This window comes from Fundulus heteroclitus, chromosome 12 (genome assembly GCF_011125445.2).
Source record: "Fundulus heteroclitus isolate FHET01 chromosome 12, MU-UCD_Fhet_4.1, whole genome shotgun sequence".
NCBI classification, from domain to species: Eukaryota; Metazoa; Chordata; class Actinopteri; order Cyprinodontiformes; family Fundulidae; genus Fundulus; species Fundulus heteroclitus.
The window spans coordinates 31,217,020-31,231,979 of record NC_046372.1 but is presented as its reverse complement, the minus strand read 5'-3'; the positions used below and the strand labels follow the sequence as shown (position 1 = coordinate 31,231,979).

At 41.6% G+C, this 14,960-nt stretch overlaps 1 protein-coding gene across 4 annotated transcripts in view; it reads left to right on the top strand.

Moving 5' to 3' along the window:
- rtkn (rhotekin) overlaps nt 1-14,960 on the top strand; it is a 77,651-nt gene that overhangs the window by 24,063 nt on the left and 38,628 nt on the right. The window lies entirely within an intron of this gene.

The window sequence follows — 14,960 nt, the reverse complement described above, 5'->3', positions numbered from 1 at the left end:
ACCACCATTTTGAACTGTACAACAATGTAATTAGACTTTATTTAACCTGCAGTGTGAAAAAGGAAATGACTAGATGCAAAGCTGCATACATTGAATCCCAGTTGTCACTGCAGTATAATTGTGTGCAATACTGAATTTACTAAAGACTCATTTTGCATGTTCCCCTTGTGCATAAGTTTTCTCTGGTAAACCCAACCAACTTCCACAGTCCAAAAAACATGCATGCTAGACTAGGGACCACGCCCCTCCGCGCGGCTAAAGGTGTCCGCTCTGCGCACCTAGGAAAATTCCTAATTATCGTAGACAGTCCGGTACGGAAAAACATGGCGGATGAGGAAGCGCTTCTTCTGACAAGGCTCATAAATATAGAGACCTTTATGATTTCAGCATGTTAACAATGCCTGGACAGAATGGGGACACACTTTAAAATGTTGTAAACAACTATGTTTACTACTTTTTCATGTAATGGGGTGTAGTACGCTTGGCGTAGGAGCACAACACTGCCCTTTAGAGTCTAGGAAAATAGTGCTAATTCGGAGGAAAAGCCGCACGAAACATAACCCAGGGCTCATACTAGCCCCATTTACACTACCCTTTTTTAACTGATCCATGCCGAGTTCGGACCGAGCTTGGATCAGTTAACCGTGCCGAGCTTGGTTCTTAAGACCATTTACATATCACGCTAGCACGGTTCCTCACCTCCTAGTGACGATCTACGGTACTACTGCTTTTTAGGATTAAAGGAGGGAATCAAGCAAATAAAAATGGCGGCGCCCGTAACATTCAGGAAGTTATGTTTCGTTACAATTGTGATATTTCGTTGTTTGCGGAGAGTCAGGCGAAGAAGGCAACCTTTGGTAAATTTTCTTGACAGAGTCGGCTTTTGGGAAGTGGATAAGACAAACGAACGTCTAATCAGGGCTTACAGACGCTGGAAACAACGACAGACGTTGAGGTTCATCACACTGCTAAGCAGAATCATCACTGGAAACCGTGTGGTACTGTAGGGAAGCTAGTATTTTTATGAATGTCTGAAATTTCTGACTGTAAGGTGATGACATGTGACTCTGCAGGGATTAATTAAAAAACAGATAAATGGATCATCCATTTTAACCCAGATTTTGCTTGTTTGGAATCCAGACTATGGATTCTACGGTTTCAATCTTTGATAGCTCTAGTGTTAGACACTTTAATCCTTCTTTAGGTTAAAAACCTAAATCAGTATGATGGACCAAAGCCTATGCCCCAACCCAACCCTAGATCGTTCAATATTTAACTGAGGGAAAAGAGTCAGAAATCTACACAAATAGCTTTTTTTAACTCAGCAGTTTAGAGTTTAAAGACTGAACATTTAATCTGTGACTGTGAAGTAACTCGGTCATTATCAGGTTATGTGAACCACAACAACCTGATGTGGTTCCTTTATTTGTGCACCATCTTTGAACTTTTGAACTTCAAAGCTACTTTTATATGAGGGTGGAGTTAAAATAAGGGACGTCTCTGGAGTTTTTCGTATACATTTTGTGGCCCATAATGCACTGCCACAAACCAGCTATCATGGGTTCTTTTTTTTTTTTTTTCCAACCATGATTTGATCAAGCTGTAATCTTGTTAACTGCTCTTTGATGATAAACTTGTTTACTGCCCAGACATGGGCTGTAAAAGTGCTGCTTTGTCTGATAATTGAATCTAGGACATTATGGTGGAATGTAGGAATGCCCCTGTAAAGGTCTGTGTGGCATTTTGCTGTCTCAATTTTAGTTTCTTTTTTTACTAAGTCTGTTAAATGTACGATAACAGGACAAAAATCTTTATTTAGGAATGTGAGAAGACTCCTGTGTTACTTTTCCCTTTTTCAAAGGGAGTTCAAGGGTAAATGTTCCCTCCAGAGGTTAAAGTCTCTTGCTAAGAGTAGCAAAAAAATGCAGTTTGTTGGGTAATTTTGTACGGTAGTTGCCCTCTTCTTTGCTCATACAGCCATTCATGTGCTCACCCTCTTTCTTGTTTCCCCCACTGCAATTCTCCTCTCTATGGGTGGGTTTATTAAACAGGGAGATTCTTTGTATGTGGCAGAGCCGCACAGCCCACGGTCTAACTGTAATTTCAGCAAGCTGCGGGGTTTTCAATAATAAAAAAAATAAAAAAATAAAAAATTTGTGTTGGGTAATGAAGATTTGTAGTTCTTAAACTGTAAACACTCTCTGCTGCTCTTATTTTCACCCCACAGCAAGGTAGTTTTCTTCAAAACCACTCCCACCTACTGCACAAGCACACACATGTAAGTTTATGACTTATACAGAAGTAACATTTAATATTTGTAGACCACGTCGCTCCATTTCTCAGGTGTGTATAAATGCTGCGTAAGCAGAAGAAAGCATCATCTATGTACTTTTGTAGCTCCGCTGGAAGTTGCGTTTCGGCTCTTCAGGTTTTAGCAAGTCTTAGTAAGAGCCTTGGCTGCATTCTTTGCTCCCCTCTTTTCTTCCTCCTTCCTCTCCTGTGAGGCCCACTGGGTAATAATGCTGCTTCTTTAATTGTGTTTAAATTGACAAAAAAAACAAAACTCAAAGAAAGCATTTTCACCACAGGATACAGGATTTGCCTCAGAAGGGATATGGTTGATGGGAAACAGGAAAGGGTCATGTGTAATTATGTCCACCACCACTGGGAGAGACGGCCAAATGTCATTGAAACTGACGAATAAAAGAAACACATGCACCGCTTCCTGTTTTGCTTTTTTTTTTAAAGTATGTACAAACACTGATTATTTTTAAAGATTTTGTCAAACTACAGTCATAAGCTTCATGGTGTTTTGTTGGGATTTTAGGCGATAGAACCAACAGAGAGTAGTGTTAAACTGGGAAGAGGAAAGAAAACGTAAAGCATTATATTGAAATTAGTTTATAACAAATCTAAATCGGAACATTGTTTTGTGCATTTTTTTTCAGTTCCTCTGAATTTATAATTTGCAGGATCACCTTTCACTGCACTTGCAGCAAGTATAGAAGCTGAAACGTTTACCCATTCTTCATAAAACGTGTTCATTTCGTTCCTATTGGATGGAGAGTAATTGTGAATACCAGTCTTCTGGACTTGTCACAGATTCTCCATTTGATTCAAGTCTGGTCATGGACTAGGCCAATTCAACGCATCACTTTTCTCTGATCTCAACCCTGGGTGTCCAATGCCAGTCCTCTTGGGCTGGTATCCTGCCAGTTTTTGATGTGTCTCTGCTCCAGCACAAATAGTCCAACTACCTCCTCAGCATGCCATAAAGTTCTGCAGAGGCCTGCCAAGGAACCATAATTTGATTCAGGTGGGATGAACCAGAGAGAGAATTAAAACATGCAGGGTATCTGCACTTGAGGACTGACTTTGGACGCCACTGATATAAACCATTTCTTTAAGCTTTCACATTATATTTGGGGTCTTTGTCCTGTTGGACAGTGAACCTTTTGTCCAGTCTTTATTAGTCTTTTCAGGTTTTCAAAAAAAAAGTGTCTTCAGGGTACTGAGGCTAGACTGTGGAGTTCAGGACTAATGGTTGTCATGCAGACAGAGTCTCCCACCTGATCTGTGGATGTCTGCAGCTCCTCCAGAGATTACATTTTTAGATAATAGATTGGACCGTGCTCTGCGAAATCACCACAGCTTGGGACTTTTTTTTCATTGCTTAGTAAAATGTAAAGAGTCTGTCAGCGTTGTTTGTTCTCCCAACTTCTAAATTCAGGATTTGTGCTGGGCATGCCAGTCTTAGTGTTAATCAGCCTTTGTCTGTGACAGTACAATTCTTTCTCTGTGTGAATCTGGCTGATCAGGCCAGGAATCACAGCGTTCTGGAAGCACAAAAACTGGACAGTGAAGAGGAAAAACATTTAGTCGCAAATCCCTTTCAGAGTTGCATAATGTTAAATACTCAATATTGAGATGTAGAAAATTAAACACTTTTTACATTTTTTCTATTTTTCAGACAGACTACAAGGGAGAAAGATTGATTTATTCAGCTGTGTGCTGATTTAGTCTCTCTCAGAAATACTACGCTAATGGTTAGCGTAGAACTTTGATATTGCTGAAAATCTTCTCTCCTTAGATGCACACAGACACGCCGACGATGACATGATGCATTAGCAGACGCTCGTCTCGAACCTCCGCTGACTGGGAGCTCACATGGACCGGGGGGGGGTCAGATGTCAGGTTCTTGTTGCCTCACTCAAGGCTCGTGCGCGACCTCTCACACGCTCCAAAGACCCAAACATAGCTCTGGCAGGGACTCTCAGATATTTTTCCAGCCTTAAATATCCTGTGGCTGATATTTATACAGTGGCTCTTCGTCCAGTCTGTGGTCCAAGCTGCCTCAGTCAGTTGCTTGAATAAAATTTCTAAGGAGCTGGGCTAGAGAATCACATTGTCTGAATCCTGTTGATTTTACCAGCTTGGAAAGAACTTAGTATGTGATTTTCTTTGCACATATAAGTTCATGTCCCTGAAAGCAGGCTGGGGTTGTTTCACCATTTTCCTTGTGACTGTGAAGCGGTCCATGAGTTCATATTGATGCAGATTGTTAAAAGATATACTGCTCAGCTTTTAGACCCTTACATTTGCTTTCTGAACAGACACAGACGTGATCCTGTTGAGAAATAAAGGCAGACAGATAACAGACAATCACAGTCTGCATTTGGACAGGAAAACATCTCCTAGCTCCCTGAAACTGAGCTGAATTGAAATCTCTAGTCTCAAAAATAATGCAGTGGCACCAAAGGTGCAGATCTGTAATGGCACTGAGAAACACTTCTTGTAGGGTTTTGTAGCTATGCGTGTTGCGGCTGTGCTGCTTATTTATTTCTGCTGCCCACCATGCAGAGAATATAGTAAATGTTTAAAATGCACCCTGATCTGATGAGGGGAAAAAATCACTAGAAATAACCTTTTATCTTATTTGTAATACACTTTGGTTGGTTGGTGGGAAACCCTTCCCCTCACCCTGAGCATGCCATCCTCTCAGGGAGACACTGTGTTGGCACCGTCATGCCGAGGGGATGTTATTCTTCAGCAGGTACAGATAAAGTAGTTACAATTGATGGATAGATAGAGGTAGTTGGTGCATTTCTTATAAACACTAAGTTACATTTGTAGAGCAATACATTCATTCCTTGTGTCTTGGGTGTAAGCTGCCACAAACATAGACCTAGTATTGCTTCAGCATGAGTTGCTGATTGTGCTTTTATTATAACGCTTCTCGACATATTTAGGAAAAAGTACAGTGTCATTTCCTCTCCTTTCCAACATGGCTCATCTTTCATGTCGTTTAGCCTCAGCTACCTCCAGTCGTCATTACGACCGCGCGCCTTTCCTTGTATAAGAGCAACGTTTGGTTGATCAGTGCATTAGTTCATGGAGCAGTGAGCAGTTAAAAAGGGGGGAAAAACTGTGTGTGTGTGTGTGTGTGTGTGTGTGTGTGTGTGTGTGTGTGTGTGTGTGTGTGTGTGTGTGTGTGTGTGTGTGTGTGTGTGTGTGTGTGTGTTCTGGAGTGTGTGTGTTTGTGTTGGTTCAGCTGGCAGGTTGTTTAGGTAGCCTATTAAGCCCCACCAGACACAAGCGGAAGGAGTGTTAAAGTCAGCAGCACTTGCTCTCCTGTGCAGGATACACAAGTCATGTCAGAACCAGAACACATTCCTACACGACAGCCTACTGTTGCATACCACTCCCTGCTAAGCCTGTGTTTTTTATGTTTCATTGCTTTGGAGTAAGGAAGCATTTACAAACAGTTACAGGCCAATTATATGATATAGGTACATTTAAAATAAACAAATTGCTCTTATCACCCCAGGTTTCAGGTTTTTTTTATCTGCTCTTTCACGTGTGACGGGCTTTTAGCCTGTTTGCTGTGTGTGTGTGTGTGTGTGTGTGTGTGTTTTTATTAAGTATGTCTTTGGCTCTTCTCTCATGGGTTGCTGCAGTTGTTTGCAGTTCTTTCAGCGGTGTATGCCAAAAGCAAGCAAGAAAGGGTTCTTTGTACCACGTCACACACACCTACTTCTCAACACTAAACTTTCCTCTCCTGCTTGGAGCGACACATCTGCTTACCTAACCTCAGCCATTCCAGCCAGCTTCGCTTAGACCGTCTACAGTCCAAATCATGCAGTACCCCACCTTGGGTCTGCACCCCGACATTCCCCATACCTCCCATGGGTGTTACCGCATACCTGCACCTCAGTCCTCATCCTGGCTGTTGCCCATGCGGTGGTTAGGAGGAGCAGCACTGCTCTGAATAGGACCTCTGTGTGAGGAGAAACTAGTTGGATGCTGTGCGCTGATCCAGTTTCCTTTGAAAAACAGCAGGCACGGGCCGGGAGATGGAGATGGAGAAAACACAGAGCTGAATGTGGTGTTGTTGTTGGAACATACAGTAGACCCGCCCTCCTGCGCCTTTACTAACTGGTTTATGTTGATTCTCGCACTATCTGTTCCTGAGGCTTATTGATCGTACCAGCATTCAGGCCCTTAATCCCGAAAGTTCTCATGTCTGAAAGTAGGTATGCATCGATCCAAGTTTTGTCACCAATTTCTGATTTTTGTAAAGGTTTGACCTGGTAATACAAAGCTGAGCTGATTCTGACTTGACCTTAACAAATATTTTATAGCAAGACACAAGAACAGCAACCAAAGTATTGTTTCATTAGCCTTCGTGCCACAAGTTGCCATTAATTAACTCTGTTAGGAGCAGAGGGAATGTCAAGCCGTCTGTGTTGGAGAGCAGTTGCTGATCCAGAATTTAAGCCCTTGTCTTAACACTGTTTCCAAGAGGCTGCCATTTCCAACATTTCCAAACCCCCAATGCTTCTCGACAGAGCTTTAAAGGAATGAACAGAGCACTTTTGCTGCAATACATTCAGCCTTCCTGTTAGCTGCTTAAAGTCTCACGCTCTCTATGTTTCCATCCAATTGTCAAGCGAATTTTGTCAGTGTAATTTCATCAGATTTTTCATCAGAAGTTGAGCTTACACATGGTTGTAACAAACAGGAAGAAGAGGTTGCAAACTAGCATGGACCACACATCCCAGAAAAAAATGAAGAAAGGTTTTCAGGAATGTGTTGCTATCGTGGAAGTTGTAATTGTTCTGTCATGTCAAGTAGTATTGTCGATGCTACATGAGTTATGGGAATATCCGGGAAGGCGCCAGCAGCGGAAACAGCTGATCGGTCATGTGAGGTAAATATTTGCTACGTTAGAACTTATTCGGCAAATGTGTTTCTATCCTCCGTTTTGCACATTACCTCTTTTTCAGAAAAGCCAAAAATACCCTCAAGCGAGCGTAAAAACTTTTTAATAAAAATCGAGGAAGTTATTTTGAATTTGACCATTTCTATCAACTTTTTTAATGCAATGTTTCAAAATGCTCATAAAAAACTTTGATCGAAACATGACTATTGGATATCCTTAGTCATAGAAGCTGTTAAAATACATATTTTTGACTTTTTTGGTTTTCAGTGTAGTCATCTAGTTTAACACGTTTCGGTCGTCAGTGGTTTCACACCTGCACAAGTTATTTTCCTTCATTTTTAAAATTTTCAATTAAATTTTATTTATATAGTGCCAATTTAATGAAACATGTCATCTCAAGGCACTTTCCAAAGTCAAGAAAGAAAGTGAAACTGACATTTTAAAATTGTTTAGCAAAACAGAGGTCTGTTCTTCACAGAGACCACGTTCATTCATTACAAAGGCAGAACACTTGTCCCAATTGTTTTTATCACTTTTCAATGGTGGCAGATTATGAAGCATTTAGCCCATTGAAATGCATTACAATGGATTGTGACGAGTGAAAACCATATTCGCATTGCAAAGTCTCCACATGTGCAGGATTGTGCACAAATTTAGCACGGCCGTTCTTTACGAGCCGCCTTGAGTAGGAGTTTCGCTGCATATTTAGGTCTAAAGTCTCGCTGTCCTCCCCACTAAGCAGCTGCGTCTGTCTTGCTAATGCTATCTACTATCACCTTCAGCTGCTGCTGGCGCAATGTTGTGACACGTGTCGGCTGAAAGTGACGTCAAAGTCCCCACTGAAGTCACATTCCCAATGATCAGATACGAATCAGATTCAGGAACGCATATGGAAGTGGCTCAAATGTGACATGAAAAGATCAGATTTGGGCCAGATCTGAGCATTCCTACTGGTTTTAAAATGTCTTACCTAGTCCTTTCACCCGTAAAAAATCAGATTTTGGCCACATTTGCGTGCTGTGGGAACGAGGCCAAAGTCACTCCTTTACAGCCTGAATGAACCACATACACATTTTTAAACACACTGTCTTCTTTACATCGCCTCTTAAAACCTTTGTACTTTTTTGAATGGAAAGTCTTTTTAGTCCCTCTAAAATGTCCAAACTGAAAAGGGTGGTTGCCATATCTTACTTTATTTTTGTTTTTATTGTGATTTGCGAACTTATTTTGAATTTAGGATCTCTAAGGAAAACCTGGAGCCTGAGTTATTATCTTTACAGGCCTATAAGTTACAGTTTTGAAGCGAGGCTGACGTCTATGCTGGCTGCTTATCTGATTGTTGTGCTAAAAAAGGAGCTGTCGGAAATGTGTTTAGGCTTGCTCCTTGTTCCTTTTGTTTTTATACAGCCTGTTCATGAGCTTGTGTGATGCATATGTTGTTTTTTTTCCTGCCTGTGAAACAATTTATGCGCAGAGAAGTAATTGTAGGCAAGAGCATGGGTTGTGCAGTCCACTTATTGACTTGTGTGTCTTTGATGATCATGTGAGGTGTCTGTTTGTGCAATGTCGGCTCTTTTATTTTAGTTTCTACTCCATCTAACTTCTCTCTAAACGATGAGCGTCCTGGAGCATAGAGAAGGTGGAGTTTAGAATGGGTAGGAAACAAGTGGAAAGGAAAAACGCTCCAACGAACAATTTCTTCCATTAAAACAATCCATTCTCAGCTCAGTATGGTCTCCAGCAGTTTAGAGCCTCAGTGTTTCTTTTAGAGCTGTTTTTTTTCCTGCTGCTCAACATAGTTTGTTTAAGCAGCAAGCCAAATTGTAAAATTAAGTCAGGATTTATCTGAACGGGAGCCAAAGTTAAGCTACCAGTGAGTGTTTTGGTGTGTTTGTTGATTGGAAAAGCTTGAGTCAGTATGCATAGGGCCCATGCCCAATAGTCTAGAGTTTTTAATGCTTTCTTAAGAACTAAATCAAAGTTGTGTTCTCTCTCTTAAATGATGTCTCCATGTTTAATTTGCACCATCTGAGATTTATAAAAACAAAGCGTAAAACACGACGCGAGAAAGTTATTGGGGTGTTATGCAAATCTGTGGTGGTGAACTTCTTGACTTTAAAAAAGAGAGAATGGCCGTACTAAATGGGATCCTATTCAGGGGAAAGCCCACGCTTGGCGGTGGGGGCGGCGGCAGCAGGAACCAGGGCTTAATGTGGTGAATCTGAGGTCAGAAACAGCTGAAAGAGACCTTGTTGTGGTACAAGGTGTTGATAGGCATGGCTGAGCTGTGCTTTCCCCCTAAACACCCAACCCCACCCAACACTAAAAAACAACACTCTTTCTCACTGTGATGAGATCAGTCGTGCTCTCTAGTTAGATGATATCATGTTTGGTACTTGAGGTTAAAGGCTAGGGCCCGTGTTAGGAGGGGCCGGGTGTTTGTAGGAGCGAAACTCTTTGAAGGCTGGATGAGTTTGACACAGAATGATATGTTGCTGCCAAAATCTCGTCTTTTCTCCTGCTGGGACTCTGGGCCGCGTCCTGTTTCACACAATTTTATCATGTAGCCTCAAACATAAGGCTCTATTTAAAATAGAACAGAAAGATAATTTATTGTAACACAATGGGGAAATAAAAACTTTCTAGTAGGAAAGAGCAACTGTACAACATCAGGAAAATATTGTACCGTTATTAAAACTTGCATACTCAAAACAATTATAGAAGTGTGCAAACTGAGAGGGATGATTTTAATAAGTGTGCAAAAGATGTACGGATATTTATGCATGAGAAACACCAACAGACTATTTACAAGCATAATTAAGAGTGTTAAAAAAGCCAGCAGCAGTTATAAACACGTACTGAGTTTGTTGGGAGCAGTGGCGATTATGATAACAGCTGCTGGATAAAAAGATCTAAGATAACGCTCTTTTGTGCGGGGGCGACAGTGGAGCAAAAGTTAAGGAGGTTGTCCTTAACTGGTGGGTTGCCACTCTGACCGTTTCATTGTGTCCTTGGGCAAAACACTTCACCTGCATTGCCTGCTGGCGGTGGTCAGAGGGTCTGGTGGCACAGATGTATGGCAGCCTCACCTCTGTCAGTCTGCCCCCGGGCAGCTGTGGCTACTAACATAGCTCACCACCGTCAGGGTGTGAATGTGTAACTGACTGTTGTGTAAAGCGCTTTGGGGTTGTCGGACTTGATAAAGCGCTGTACAAGTACAATCCCTATACCATCTAGGATACAGCAATCTGTCAGTGAAAGTGTTCTCCAGCTCTGCAAGAGCTTCATGGACTGGTTTTAGATTTTGGAAGTGAAGTTTTATATAAGAGTTAATGTCTTGTGTTACCTGCAGTAGTTGACTCGCTTGACTTTTTCATTTCAAGTATAAATCCAGATTAACTGAGCCATCAGTCTGAAGTTCAATGAAGGCCAAGATGAACACAGACCTCAACCATCTTAATAAACTCCGATCTCTAGAAAAATCAATGCAGTTCATGCAAATACTATTTTATGAACCTTTAACATGTTATCAGGTTTGCATTAGGTGGGTATTTAAACAAAAGCCAATGAATATTTATACAGGAAACAGAGGGAGCGGTACTCCACCAGCGATCTTCCTGGATAAAATATGTATTGAGAACGGAACATGCAACAAGTTTCTGATCAATTAACTGTCTTGTATAAAAGTAAAACGGTGTAAGGAACTAGAGTATTGTTGTGGTTTAAGTGGATGTTATTTTATTGAGTGAGTGGAAACTTCATGGGTTTTTGACCACCCTATCAGCTCCTCTTTTTAGTAACCGCTGTGAAGTTAGTTTGAGGTTGAATATGGACATTTGCGCTCTGCGGTGACTGCCTCCTGTTTGAGCCGATACAGGGAGGCTGATCTGGAGCTGCCTGCCGTCAGCTCGCTCCTCTGCCTTCCTCCTCTCAAGTCAGACATGCTAGCGTGACTCAAGAGTCAGCGCATCAGCAGAGGGGAGGGGGAAGGCTGTTTGTTTGATGGTGGGCTCTGATTGGAGAATGAATTGCGTAGAAAAACAAGCTACGTAGAAAGACGACCCGTTTTCTGATCTGACCGTTTTTTAACAATGCAACAAAGCTGACCGCCCCTGAGCAGATCCTTTGGTATTCACTTTAGACATTAACACGGCCTCATCAGTGCACAACAGACCATATTATGCCCCCAATACCTCAGAAAAATAAAAATGTTATCATGGCCCCTTTAAGCAATATTTCAAGTATATGTTCCATTTTGCATTTCATATGCTTATAATAGATGTCATATGGTTATAATAAATGGTGCCTAATGCATACGAAAACAAAGAAGATTTCAGACACTGCCCTGTTGCTCTTCCTGATTATCAACAACTCTCTTGGTGGGTCCTACAACCTTGCAAAAAGAGAGATACGCACAGCCGCCCCGAAATACCACAGCGTTGTTTTTTTGTTGTTGTTTTTTTTAATGTTAGCCACTGTTTGTGTTACGCTGTCACTGCCTTGCTTAGGTTGACTTCTATGTCCTTTGCCCTCTGGGACCTTTCAGAAAACACACAAAGATGGCCTGAAGCACTTTTTTGAAAGTCTGTCTCTCATTGCTCTTTCATCCAGAACGTCCAGCTTCATCTCGGTTTCAGACACGACAGATATGCTGGTTTAAATGGTGGAATCTGGTGATTCTAGGGAGATAAAAAAATGAACCCACCTTGCCTTCAGTCTTTGTGACTCAGAGACAGGTGAAGGTTTCCTACTGGTTTGTGTTAATCAAGGCTATGTGTCATTGCTCAGTATGTCAGCGGTCAGTCCGGCTGCTGGCTGTTATGTAACGACGCGAGCCCGTTATTTCTGAGCACCATTTTAGTTGTACATGATAAACTCACACATTCAGGCCGTGTCTTCACTGTTGGTATCCACAGCTGCCACTGTGAGATGCATGAAGAGTGTTAGTCAGTATTTATATTTATCTCTGGACGTAAGCCCTGCTGATGTAACGCCGCTGAAGTACTGATGAGCAACACAGTTCTCCTCATGAGGCAGTGTGTCAGATTACCCTTGTTGCGGTACTTTTTAAGAGACGATAAATGCGTATGTAAGATAGTTGTTTTGTGGCCTGAGAACAGAACCGGATAGTGTAGACACTACTTTTAGACTGGTTAGTCAAGTCTTAGAACTCTAGGAAGGTGCGCTGCTACAGCATGTCAATAGAAATCTGTTTCATACTGCTCTGATGTCTGGTGGGGATCTGGCTCCCAGCCACTCTTGGCATACTTGTGGTTAGGCAACAGTCATGCCTGTGAACAGCTGTGAAGAAAGCCATGCTTTCTGACACCGGGAGGAAAACTGATCTGTTCACCCTTTGCGGTCCAAGCGCTGAACAAAACCACAACAGACACATGACAATAAAGACAGAGTTTCTCAGACAGGGAGGTGAAACTCAGCAGTGAGGACAAGGGAGATGAGTGAAGAATCTTTGTTTGGATGTCTGGAGAGGCTGCCATGCCCCCCTGTGGCCAACAGAGGGCTGATCGGGTCAGCTCTTAGACGTCACATTGTGTTTTTCTTGTGTCACACCAATGTGTTGTCACTCGTCTAGGTCACTGTTGCCTCTCAATGTTCTTTATATATTTTTTTATTTGTGGCACTAGTGACCTTTATTTGACTGTAGGCTGACAGGAAATGGTATTGAGAGAGATAGAGGTGGAAGACATGCGGTGAGAGTCCACGGGCCAGGACTCCGACCCGGGACAGCTGTGTTGAGGGTTGAAGCCTGCGATCGTAGGTTGTGTACTCTACCCCTCACTCTTATTTAAGATTGTAAAGATATAATTATGGCCAGCAATGATTCAGAAACACGTTCTATAATTAGACACATGACAGGGTGCCTTATCTTTGTTGGGAAGGAAGTAAATGTGGGATGGAAATTTAATCGCAGCACACAGGAAGAGACGCACAAGTCTGAGAAAAAGAAGTATTGTTGGTGAGTCAATAGGAAGCGTTTTAAGATCAGACAGCATAATGAGGTTTGTCGGGCTGAAGGAATGTGTCTCTCTCCGTTAAAAAGCAGCACTTGCTGTGCATTGGAAAAGTCTTCACACCTCTACAACCTTTCTATAACTGTTCCATTTTAACACCACACATAATGTATCTTATCTGTGTTTTAGACCAACACAGTAACACATCATTGTGAAACAGAATTAAAATGATTTGTGATTTTATACGTTGTTACAAATGTATGAAACGTTTGCCGTGCATTCGTCTTCAGCCCCTCTTAGTGAAAAGTTTGTAAAACCACCTTTGCTGCAAATGTAGCTGCAAGTCTTTTTGCAGTATGTCTCCATGTAGAGATGAACATTTTCTATTCTTTGCAAAACATCTTAAACTCAGTCAGATTAAATGGGGAGCAAAGGTAAATGATTGTCAAGTTTGGCCATTGAATCTGAATTAGATTTAGGTCTTTTCACAAGTATGCTTCGATCTAAACCATTCTGATGTAGCTCTGCATGTATTATTAGGGTTATTTTCCTGCTGCAAGGCAAACCTCCACACCAGTCTCAGCTCTCCTGCAGTCTCCAACAGGCTTTCTACCAGCATTACCCCGTATTTATCATTCATCCTCCTGTTGACTCTTGAAAAGCTTCCTTGTACCTCCTGGTGAAAACTATCACCACAGCATGACGCTACCACCTCCGTGTTTCATGCTGGGGATGGTTAGGCCATGCATGTTTTTTGTACTAGTACCACACACTTTCAGTTCTCAGACGATGGATTATGTATAATGGATTACTCTATTTACTAGTGAGTTGACTCCTGAAGGTAACCATTTACACTTATTTTTATTTTTTTTTATTATTTATGGGTATCAGAGTGAAGGACGTTAAATGCAAATGAATGCAACACTGTTTTTATTTTATTTTTATTTTGTGGGGGGGGGGGGACCTTGCATTATTCCCCTTTACACTTCACATTTACCTATGTGCTACTTTGTGTGGCTCTGCTAATAAAACCAAATAAAATAAATTGACATTTGTAATCGGAACACAACAAAACATCAAAATGTTGAAAGAAGAAGAATACAAGTGTGAGGCACTGTTCAGCAATCATCCATTCAGCCATCACCTGAGTTATAAAGCAGAGAGAAAGTAAGGGGAGTTATGTAATTTATTTTAAAGCTAGACCACTAGAATATCCTCACAGTAATGGCGCATGTAGTACCAGTTAGTACAGTGGATTGATATTGCGTTATCTCCGCAGTAGTGAGACCCACCTGCATAAGTAAACCAGCATATACAGTATATGTCCTGCTGCTTTGCACAAGCAGCTTTAATCTGATTAACTCCAGGATATTTACAGCTCTTAAGTCCTTGTTTATCAAGGCTCATCTTTTTTTCTGTTGCAAGTAAGATGAGAAAGAGATAGATTTTAAAAGGGCTGAAGAGAACATAACTGTGAGCCTTTGTCCAAGACTTCTCAGTATTGTGACTCCTGCTTCTGTGGGCGTTCCCTTTACCCGGAGGTAAAAAGCTGAATTCTTGCACTGATGTAATGCTCTCCAAGCAGATGGACTGTGTTGCTCTTTTTTCGTTTTTCTTTTTTTTCTAATTGCCAGGTCTGCCCACAGACAGAATTTCTCCTATCCTCCTACACCTCAGCTGCTGCATCTCTGGACTGCATTTCACTTATCATCATCATCACACCCACAAGCAACAAAACAAATGCGAGTTTGCTCTAACGTCACAGA